The sequence below is a fragment of the Heloderma suspectum genome, chromosome 1, assembly GCF_057233095.1.
Source record: "Heloderma suspectum isolate Gila_16-S chromosome 1, 16-S_ref, whole genome shotgun sequence".
Lineage (NCBI taxonomy): Eukaryota > Metazoa > Chordata > Lepidosauria > Squamata > Helodermatidae > Heloderma > Heloderma suspectum.
In genome coordinates this window covers 200,846,587-200,855,852 of record NC_139458.1, presented here as the reverse complement: position 1 = coordinate 200,855,852, position 9,266 = coordinate 200,846,587, and positions in this window count along the sequence as shown.

Genomic DNA, 9,266 nt, shown 5'->3' with positions numbered 1-9,266 from the left:
ATAGCCACCTCCAGTATGCCCTTTCCTGTCCTTCCTTTAAAGTTTGTATCCTGAGATGACCACATCCACTGGTTCTGTCCATTCCACCATGTTTCCATTATGCCCACTATATCTTTCTCCCTTAAAACCAAGCACTCCAACTCTCCCATTTTGGCTTGGAGGCTTCTAGCATTTACATAGAAACACTTATACATGAGGTCTCTCTCCAGATGTCTCTGGAGTGGGCATCTTCTGCTATGGCCCTTAGGCCTCTTTGATTGGCTATCATGTTTCACCACATGCTCATGGCCGATTTCCTCCCCATCTCCATTTGGACAATCGGGAACATTTTCATCTTCATCTCATAGGTATGATTCAACCAAACCAGATGCTTCCCAGCTCCTGTTGGCTTTCCCCCAGGGTTCAGTTTAAAAGCTGCTTTGCTACCTTTTTTTATGTTAAGCGCCAGCAGTCTGGTTCCATTCCATCACTGGTACCAACATTCACCACAACCATTGACTCCACCCCAGCACTATCTGCAAAGCTATCTAAATGACACACAATATCCACAACCTGCATTATCAGGCAGGCACTTTACCATGTGGTCTAAATGTCCATCACAATCCAGCTGTCTATGTCTCTAATGATGGCATCTCCCACTACCACAAGGCTCGGAGTAGATACTTCCTAAGGCAATAAAGCAAACAACAGAGAATTGGAGCCTCAAGATCACATTTTACAGCACGTAGGGAATTGGGCTTTAATCTGTGCCATTTCAATTGAGGAGGAATCTCTATAACTACTGATGTGGGCATTCAGAGGGCAAGCCTCATTGACCACAATGGGAGTTACTTCTGAATAGACACTAATTGCTTTGTGTGGGGAGGGGAAACACACAGGAAACACCCCTTGTCCCAGGTCACAGTAAAAGGCACACCCCTGGGCAGGGCTAACATACCTGACGTAAATACAGGAATTGGGGCACACAGCAACTATACCAGGGAGAACCAGACTTGAGGAAAAGAATCAGACTTTAAGCAGTCTCAGGAAATCTGGTTTTTCCCTGACAAGCTCTGGGGTGGCTGCTGGGTGGCCACAACATCATGTACCCCTAACGACCTCCACCCACAGCCAGTTTGGAGTATATCGCTTGTGGAAACAGGCCGCTGGATAGCTCTACATGCATAGCTCTTTCTTTGTTATTATTGGGTTTGTTTTCTTGGAAAACTATGTTATTCGCTAGCAAAAGGCACGGAAGCCATTACTCCCCTGCTCTCCTTGCCTTGTTGCTAAACTTGCACGGGTGCACACCTTGGATGTGTGGTTCACTTCTTTTTACCTTGATGCTTCATCACTGGGGTTCTTCCTTACACTTGGTGAGCTGAAGCCACCTAATGAGTTCATGGTAGAGGCACAATTTGAACCAGGATCTCCTTGATTCAGAGCTCAACGAAGTTTACATTTTTGTTCTAGCAGTATTTTGAATACTTTAAGGATCTATTATAACGGCACACTACTTCATTGGAGATCAATAATCTGCATGGAGCATTGCATCAGCTTCTTCACACCAGGCTGAAAAGACATGTGTAAACCGCTCGCATTTCCCCTCTCCCCCAAAGCTTATGACTCTCTATCCACTCCAGCGTTGACGCTTCTTGATCTGTAAATAGGGTAAAGTGATAAAGACACCAACTCTGGGAGGGCAACCTGGACAAAGCTACAAAATGGGCATCAAAGACCATGGAATGCATTGGTAGTTATTAAAACATGACTATTTCATTATAAATAAAACAATGAAAATTATGTAATCTTATTTTCAGTATGGGACACTTAGGCTGCAATGATGTGCCCATGTACCTGGGAGCAAGCCTATTGAACTAAATGGGATTTATGTAGACTGGTGGAAGAGTGTGCTGTGAAGCATGCTTTCAAGATGGCGGATAAGAAGCCAGGCATCACGTTGCTCAGGAACTTACTGAGGGCAGATAACCTGGCTGAATGGCACCAATGCAGCTGCTATTTAGCCCTGTACACAACAGCACATTGAACACTGATGGGGAGGAAAAACTTGGAGATCCTGTGTCTTTGGTCCAACACAGCCCGGCAAACCAAGGCTGGGGTATAACTGGCATAAACACAATTAGTTATAGCACTATCTGAAAAGCTTCCTGACCTTTATTCACTGGAAATAGGGCAACTTGTCCCTCCCTCTTCACTGCCAACACAGCCTTCTCCTCAGCGGCTTCTTTCCTGCCAGCTGATACCACAACACAGGTCCTTGCTCATCTGGAACCGAGTCTTTTGCATTTCTCTCACTAAGCATCTATTTTGCTTGCAGCAGCTGAGAGCAAAGAAGCAGATCCAGACTTGCAGAATAAAGTTCTCACCAGTGCCTGCTGCTGGGTAAAGCAAGAGCCTAACCTGGCACCCTCCAGATATGTTGGACTATACATGTGTTGGATGCCAACTCCCAGATGTATTGGATGACAACTTCGAGACTCCCCCAACTGGCGGGGGGATTCTGGGAATTGGAGTCCAACTAATGCATCAGGAGGGCACCAGGTTGGGAAGGCTGTAGTAGCCTAACCTCAGAAAGGGCCTTTAGCTTCTACCTGCCTGGATGCTGATAATTATTTTGATTTGAACATTTGGGTTTCTTCCCCACAACCTTTAATATTGTAATCTTCGGAGAGTTTTGAGGAGTCGAAGGATCAGGGAAAGTATAAATCTTGGAGCATCATTACACAGCCATATAAACTCTAAAAACAAACACCTTTTGATTCTATAACTGAGGCCTGAACAACTTGTGACTCCCCAAACCAAACATGCATTGTGGCCTGCTGGTAAAATTGTGGTCTGTGTAATGTGTACATGACTACTCGATTTTTTAAAAATGTAAATGTGAATAATTATTGTGCTCCTACCTGCTTACAGTTCATTGTTAATGTGTTGTGACAATGGGCTGCTGATTACAAAATGTATATTTGCAAATATTGATATCAATTCGAAAAATGAATTTTAAAAAACTTTGGCTGGCTCACAGGTTCTATACAAGCAATGACTATGGTTATCAACAATGAAATGGGCCTATATGTACCAGCTGCACATGACAAACCTACAAATTCCTTTGTTTCAAATAAAACAAAATTATCATTGGGAAAATAAAAAGAGCACATGCGTTTTCCCAGCCACTCAAGCATGCTAGAATCTGGAACAGATCTGCTGGGGTGGCCACATATGCATTGCAAAAAAAGAGGAAATGCATCACCAAAAATAGAGGTTCATAAAATGTGTACATGCTAACTTCCATGTGTAAATGCAAATTTAGAAATATATATTATAATTTAAATAGAAATACAATTTCATTGTGAGGAAGACTCTGACCCGGTGACCTGTGTTCCTACCTGTCCAGGTGCTGCTGACAGGTAACTTCAACTCTTGTTCTTCCTCCTTATGGTTCTTTATTTTTAAACTAGACTTGGACAGATCACCCTTCAAATAGAGGATTGCCCTCTATAACAGAGGACACATGGCCATCCTACGGACATCCCTCTCCCCATCCACACCCCACCCCCACTTCTCTCCATAACCTAGGCCAGGTCAGACAGCCATAAAAAAAATCCTGGCACTGGTTGTAATAAAGGGCTTTTCTACATGAGGCTTTTAACCCACCACTTTACTGATGCTTCTGCTTCCGGATCCTTTGTGGGATTAAGATCGGCTCTTTAAAAGAGTTTTTTTCCAGGGGTTCTCTTTCTCTGCCTTTCTATATGCTCCATTATACAACCACTAGGTAGCGCTGTGGTATAGCAGAATTGCACAAATACACCAGAGTTTCATACCGCCACTCACAGAAATACCAGACTTTCCTTGTTAGAAAAAAAATGCTATAATGGTTGCAAAGCACATGAGAGGCTCTGGAGGATGATGTGGTCGTGTAAAGCAACTGCAACTACCATGAGTCAAGAATCACAAGCACACAATAACTACGGTGTGTAGAAAGGCTCATAACCATACTCTGCTTAGACTGCTTCTCTGCACTTCCCTGGGCCCATAAGGAATCTTATAGCCTATAAAATAAGATTTCCTTAACATCTCACAGTACACAAAGTAACACCAAAATTCAAACTTTGCATCCTTTCCCTCCCTACCCACTCAATGCCTTCCACATAATCTTACATTTCTTAAACTGCTCTTTTCTCGCCAGCAGAGGTCATGCAGAAATTAACTCCTGGGGAATCTTCATCATGGGCCCTTTTGCTTCTTGCTATATTTAGCTTTCAGCTTTTAGAGATGGCTTCTGAAACAATGCTGAAAGATGTCAGTCAATGCGTATCAGCAAACCTCTAAAAGGATCTAATTATCATTTCAAAATAAAACATCTTTCAAAGCACTCTTCTAGTGGAGGAATGCATTCAGCAGCTATTAAGATGTTGCTGGGAAAATAAAGCAGTGAAAAAATACAAGGAGACAGGCAGGCGGAAGCCTCTTGAGAAAAAAGGGGGAGATTCCTCTCTGTCCATAGGCAGGCTATCTACTGGAAAAAAGTGTTTGTTGGTGCCACTCAGCCAGAGAATTAACACATCTGAACTGTCAACAGCAGCTGGCTCTGCTCAGGAGTTCCATATATGTATGCATTTAGAGTATTTTAGAACCATCCTTCTGTAAAACTGTCAGGGCAGTGTAAAATTAAATAGTTTTTTAAAGCCACACTAAATAAACTCAGAATCAAATAACCACACAGCAGAATGGCATAAACCCAAATAGAGCATAAAAACTCAGCAGACTGAATAAAACCTATATATCCCGTTCACATTTGCTGTTGGAAGGCGGACAACTGAAAACAACTTGGCCTGACATCAAATAGGCATCACAGATGGAGCCAGATAAGGCCTCCTGGGGAGATAATTCCAGAAAGAGGGTGCCATGGCTGAGAAGGCCCTTTCTCCAGTCACCATCCACCTAACGTCAAATGGTGGGAGGGACCTAGGGAACAGCGGTGCTGAATGCAATGTTTGAGAAGGTTCCGGTTGCAGAAAGCGCTCCAGGAGTCTGACCCCTCCCCTCATGTGATCGCTACTGTAGCTCCCCTATACAGCGGTACTGCTTTTTTCCACAATTGTCCTCTTTTCCCAATGCCCATATATGGCAGGGGTAGAAAATCTCTGCCTACGAGGTCTCCCCAACCAGAGTTTGTCTTATGAGCATGTGTGTTATGTATGAGTGTGTGTGTGTGTGTGTGTGTGTGCGTGTGTGTGTGTGTGTGAGGGCCAGCCCTACCATTAGGCAGAGTGAAGCAGTTGCCTTGGGAGGCACATCCTGGGAAGTGGCAGCAAGGTGCTGGAGGAGAGACCTGTGTGCCATACAGCCTGCCCTGTGCTCCCTAAGCTAGCCTGCTGTCATCAGATGCAGTGGAGGACACTGTCCCATCACCAGCGCTGAAGAAAGATTCAGTTACCAGTCTGGTCTTTGCACATGGAATGGAAGGGGGCACCATTGTGTTCTTCACTTCAGGCAGCAAACTGCCTTGGGCCAGCCATGGTGTGTATATATAAGAGAGAGTGTGGAGTGGGCCCACCTACTTTAGCATTGGCCTCACCTACCTTTTGCTTTGGCCCTGCCCACCTCTGCCATGCGCCCTCCAGGAGGCTAGCCACAAGGCAATGCACCATTGGCTGAAAAAGGTTCCCCATCCCTGGCATATTGGATGGGGTGCTACTTTGGAAGGGTGGGGGGTGGGGCAATCATCCTCTCCACTGTTTCAGATGTGATATTCCCCCACTAGTGCCTCTATCTTCAGCCAGCTCACTAACTCCTCATAGATAGTGGCTTTTGTTACAAACAATAAAAGGGACTAGATGTACTAGATATATGTACCAAATGTACAAATCCATTTGCTTTTAAAAAGAGTGACAGCATGATCTGCTCTGAAAATATTGTTATTATTCTTCCAATTTACTATTGAATAGATATATCTATCTGTGGGACTTTAAATGTTTCCTGACAATCTTGCCCCTTCTACTGAAGTCTGAAATGAGAATGACACTTGTCACATAGTTAGGAATATAATGTTATTAGGTTGTCTTAGGGTGCAATCCTATGGGATGCACCCTGGGTACTTGTAAGCCTCCGAACTTGGAGGCATATGTGTATCCAATGCAGAGCAAGAGGCGCCTCACACCTCCTGCTCTGCATTTTTGGTAGATGGGAGATTTTGTCCATCTAGCAGAAGCTTGGGGGAGGGGGAGGGAAGGAGGCAGGGGATGACTGGGGATACTTCATAGCCCCATGTCCCCAGTCTCCTCCCCTCCTCACCCCCGGAAACAACCCCTTTTCCCCATCTCCGCACTCTGTTTTTCAAGCGTGGAGAGGTAGCCAGTGCGGTTCTCTCCGATCCAGCTAAGAAGGGAAGGGGGCGGGGTTTCCTGGCTCTGAGCTCAAAGCCCTATCTATGAGCTCAGAACCAGGAAACCGAACACTCCTATGTCCCCCAGACACTGTCTGGGGGACATAGGATTGCTCCCGTAGTTAAGTATAATCTTTTCTGAAGTGTATGTCTATATGGGTCAGCCTCCTTTACTAAGGGGCTCGGTTTGACGTAGCCACTGCAGTCTTCTCCAACTGGGTTCCCTCCAGATGTTTTGGATTTGAACTTTCATCAGCCCCAGCTAGCATGAGCAATGGTCAGGAATGCTGGGAATTGTAGTCTAAAACATCTGGAAGGTGCCAGCTTGGAGAAGGCTGAACTACTCTCTGCCCCCAGTGTTATGGATTTGGCCTTTGCCAAGTGTTTTCAAACTATAGTTCCAGTATTTAGAAAGCCTTTGGCTGCCAGCTAGCAACCTATAGTTGATCAATACACTTCAAACAAAGATAGACCAAAAAATATTTTAGGTGAATTCAATTCTGGTTTTGTACTAATAAAAATTTGTAAAGGAAAAATTGTTTTGATCCATTTTTCATTTTCATTAAAAATATACTTGGAGCATCACATCAAAACATAACTTGCATAAAATGACATGAAAACATCTTTTGTTCTTAAACTTCTAGTCCTAATAGCTGAAGAAGGAGGGATCTCATTCTAAGTACCAAGTTCCCCATCCAATACTGAATAGGTTCAGCTGACAGGTACACAGGCCTGGTGAGCTTCTAAAAAGAAGCTCCCGCATTCTAAAATCAGCACATATTTATACCTTTTTTGTGTAGAAATTACTTCATAGCTAATATTATCTACTGTCCCATAAATTAGGGCTCACAGTCTTAATTATCTCATTGTTCTTAAACATTATTAAAAAATTAGAACAGACAAAAAAGTCTTACATATACACCTTTCAGGCTAGATATAATCAATTTTGAATTATACCTTTGAGAAGATAACTCCTTACTCAAAATTTGCTAATTAAACTTAAGTCCGTAAAAATTTTTAGACACCTATATATCAAGCTTTTTGGTGTATACTTTACACAGTATTTTTTGCTAATTAATTGATAAGCAAAAACTTTAAGTACACTTTTGACCTGGAATAATATAGTCTCACAACTGTTCATTACTCAAATAATTATTTGGTTCAAGTGATAGAGCTTTAACTCAGCATTTTCTCTTTGGATACCATCCAGGTCAACTTCATAATTATTTTTTATGCCACCTACTCAGAGATGTGAACCTGCCTGTACACCTGTATCTTCTCTTTAAAAGAATTACTACTTTGTATTCATTTATATTTTTTGAATTATTAATTAGTAATTATTTGCCAACTGCATTTCATAATAAGACATCCTATATTGTTTTAAGAGAGGTGAATTAGCATTTTTTCAATAGTATTCCCAGCAAGTCCAATAAAGCAAAATCAGCCATTTCTTTAAAATCCAGGACATCAGCTGTTGATTTGTGAGAACCCCAGACACTGGCAAATTATCCCAGGTGTTTATTGTCCTGCTAGGACAAGCCTCATAGAATCATAGAATCATAGAATAGTAGGGTTGGAAGGGGCCTACAAGGCCATCGAGTCCAACCCCCTGCTCAATGCAGGAATCCAAGTCAGAGCATCCCTGACAAATGGCTGTCCAGCCTCGTCTTGAAGGCCTCCAGTGTGGGAGAGCCCACCACCTCCCCAGGTAATTGGTTCCATTGCCGTATTGCTCTGACACTCAGGAAGTTTTTCCTGATGTTCAGTCGGAATCTGGCTTCCTGTAACTTGAGCCCATTATTCCGTGTCCTGCACTCTGGGATAATCAAGAAGAGATCCTGGCCTTCTTCTCTGTGACAACCTTTCAAGTACTTGAAGAGCGCTATCATATCTCCCCTCAGTCTTCTCTTCTCAAGGCTAAACATGCCCAGTTCTTTCAGTCTCTCTTCATAGGGCTTTGTTTCCAGTCCCCTGATCATCTTTGTTGCCCTCCTTTGAACCCTCTCCAGCTTGTCTGCATCCTTCTTAAAGTGTGGTGCCCAGAACTGGACACAGTACTCCAGATGAGGCCTAACCAGTGCTGAGTAGAGGGGAACTAGTACTTCCCGGGATTTGGAAGCGATGCTTCTATGAATACAGCCCAAAATAGCATTTGCCTTTTTTGCAGCCACATCACATTGTTGGCTCATATTCAGCTTGTGATCCACGACAATTCCAAGATCCTTCTCGCTCGTAGTGTGGTTGAGCCACGTATCCCCCATCTTGTAACTGTGCATTTGGTTTCTTTTTCCTAGGTGCAGAACTTGGCATTTGTCCCTATTAAATGCCATTCTGTTGTTTTCTGCCCAGCACTCCAGTCTATCCAGATCACTTTGAATTTTGTTTCTGTCTTCCAAAGTATTAGCTATCCCTCCCAATTTTGTGTCATCTGCAAATTTGATCAGCATTCCCTGCACCTCCTCCTCCAAGTCATTAATAAAAATATTGAAGAGCACTGGGCCCAGGACTGAGCCCTGCGGTACCCCACTCGTTACCTCTCCCCAGCTTGAGAAGGTCCCATTGATAAGCACTCTTTGAGTCCGATTCTGTAGCCAACTGTGGATCCACATGATCGTTGTTTCATCTAGCCCACTTCGAGCTAGTTTGCTCATCAGGATATCATGGGGCACTTTGTCGAAAGCTTTGCTGAAGTCGAGGTATATGATGTCTACAGCATTCCCACGGTCTACAAGGGAGGTGACTTGATCAAAAAATGAGATCAGATTTGTCTGGCAGGACTTGTTTTTGACAAATCCATGTTGGCTTCGAGTAATCACTGCATTGTTGTCAAGGTGCTTCCAGATGGATTGCTTTATGATCTGCTCCAGAATTTTCCCAGGGA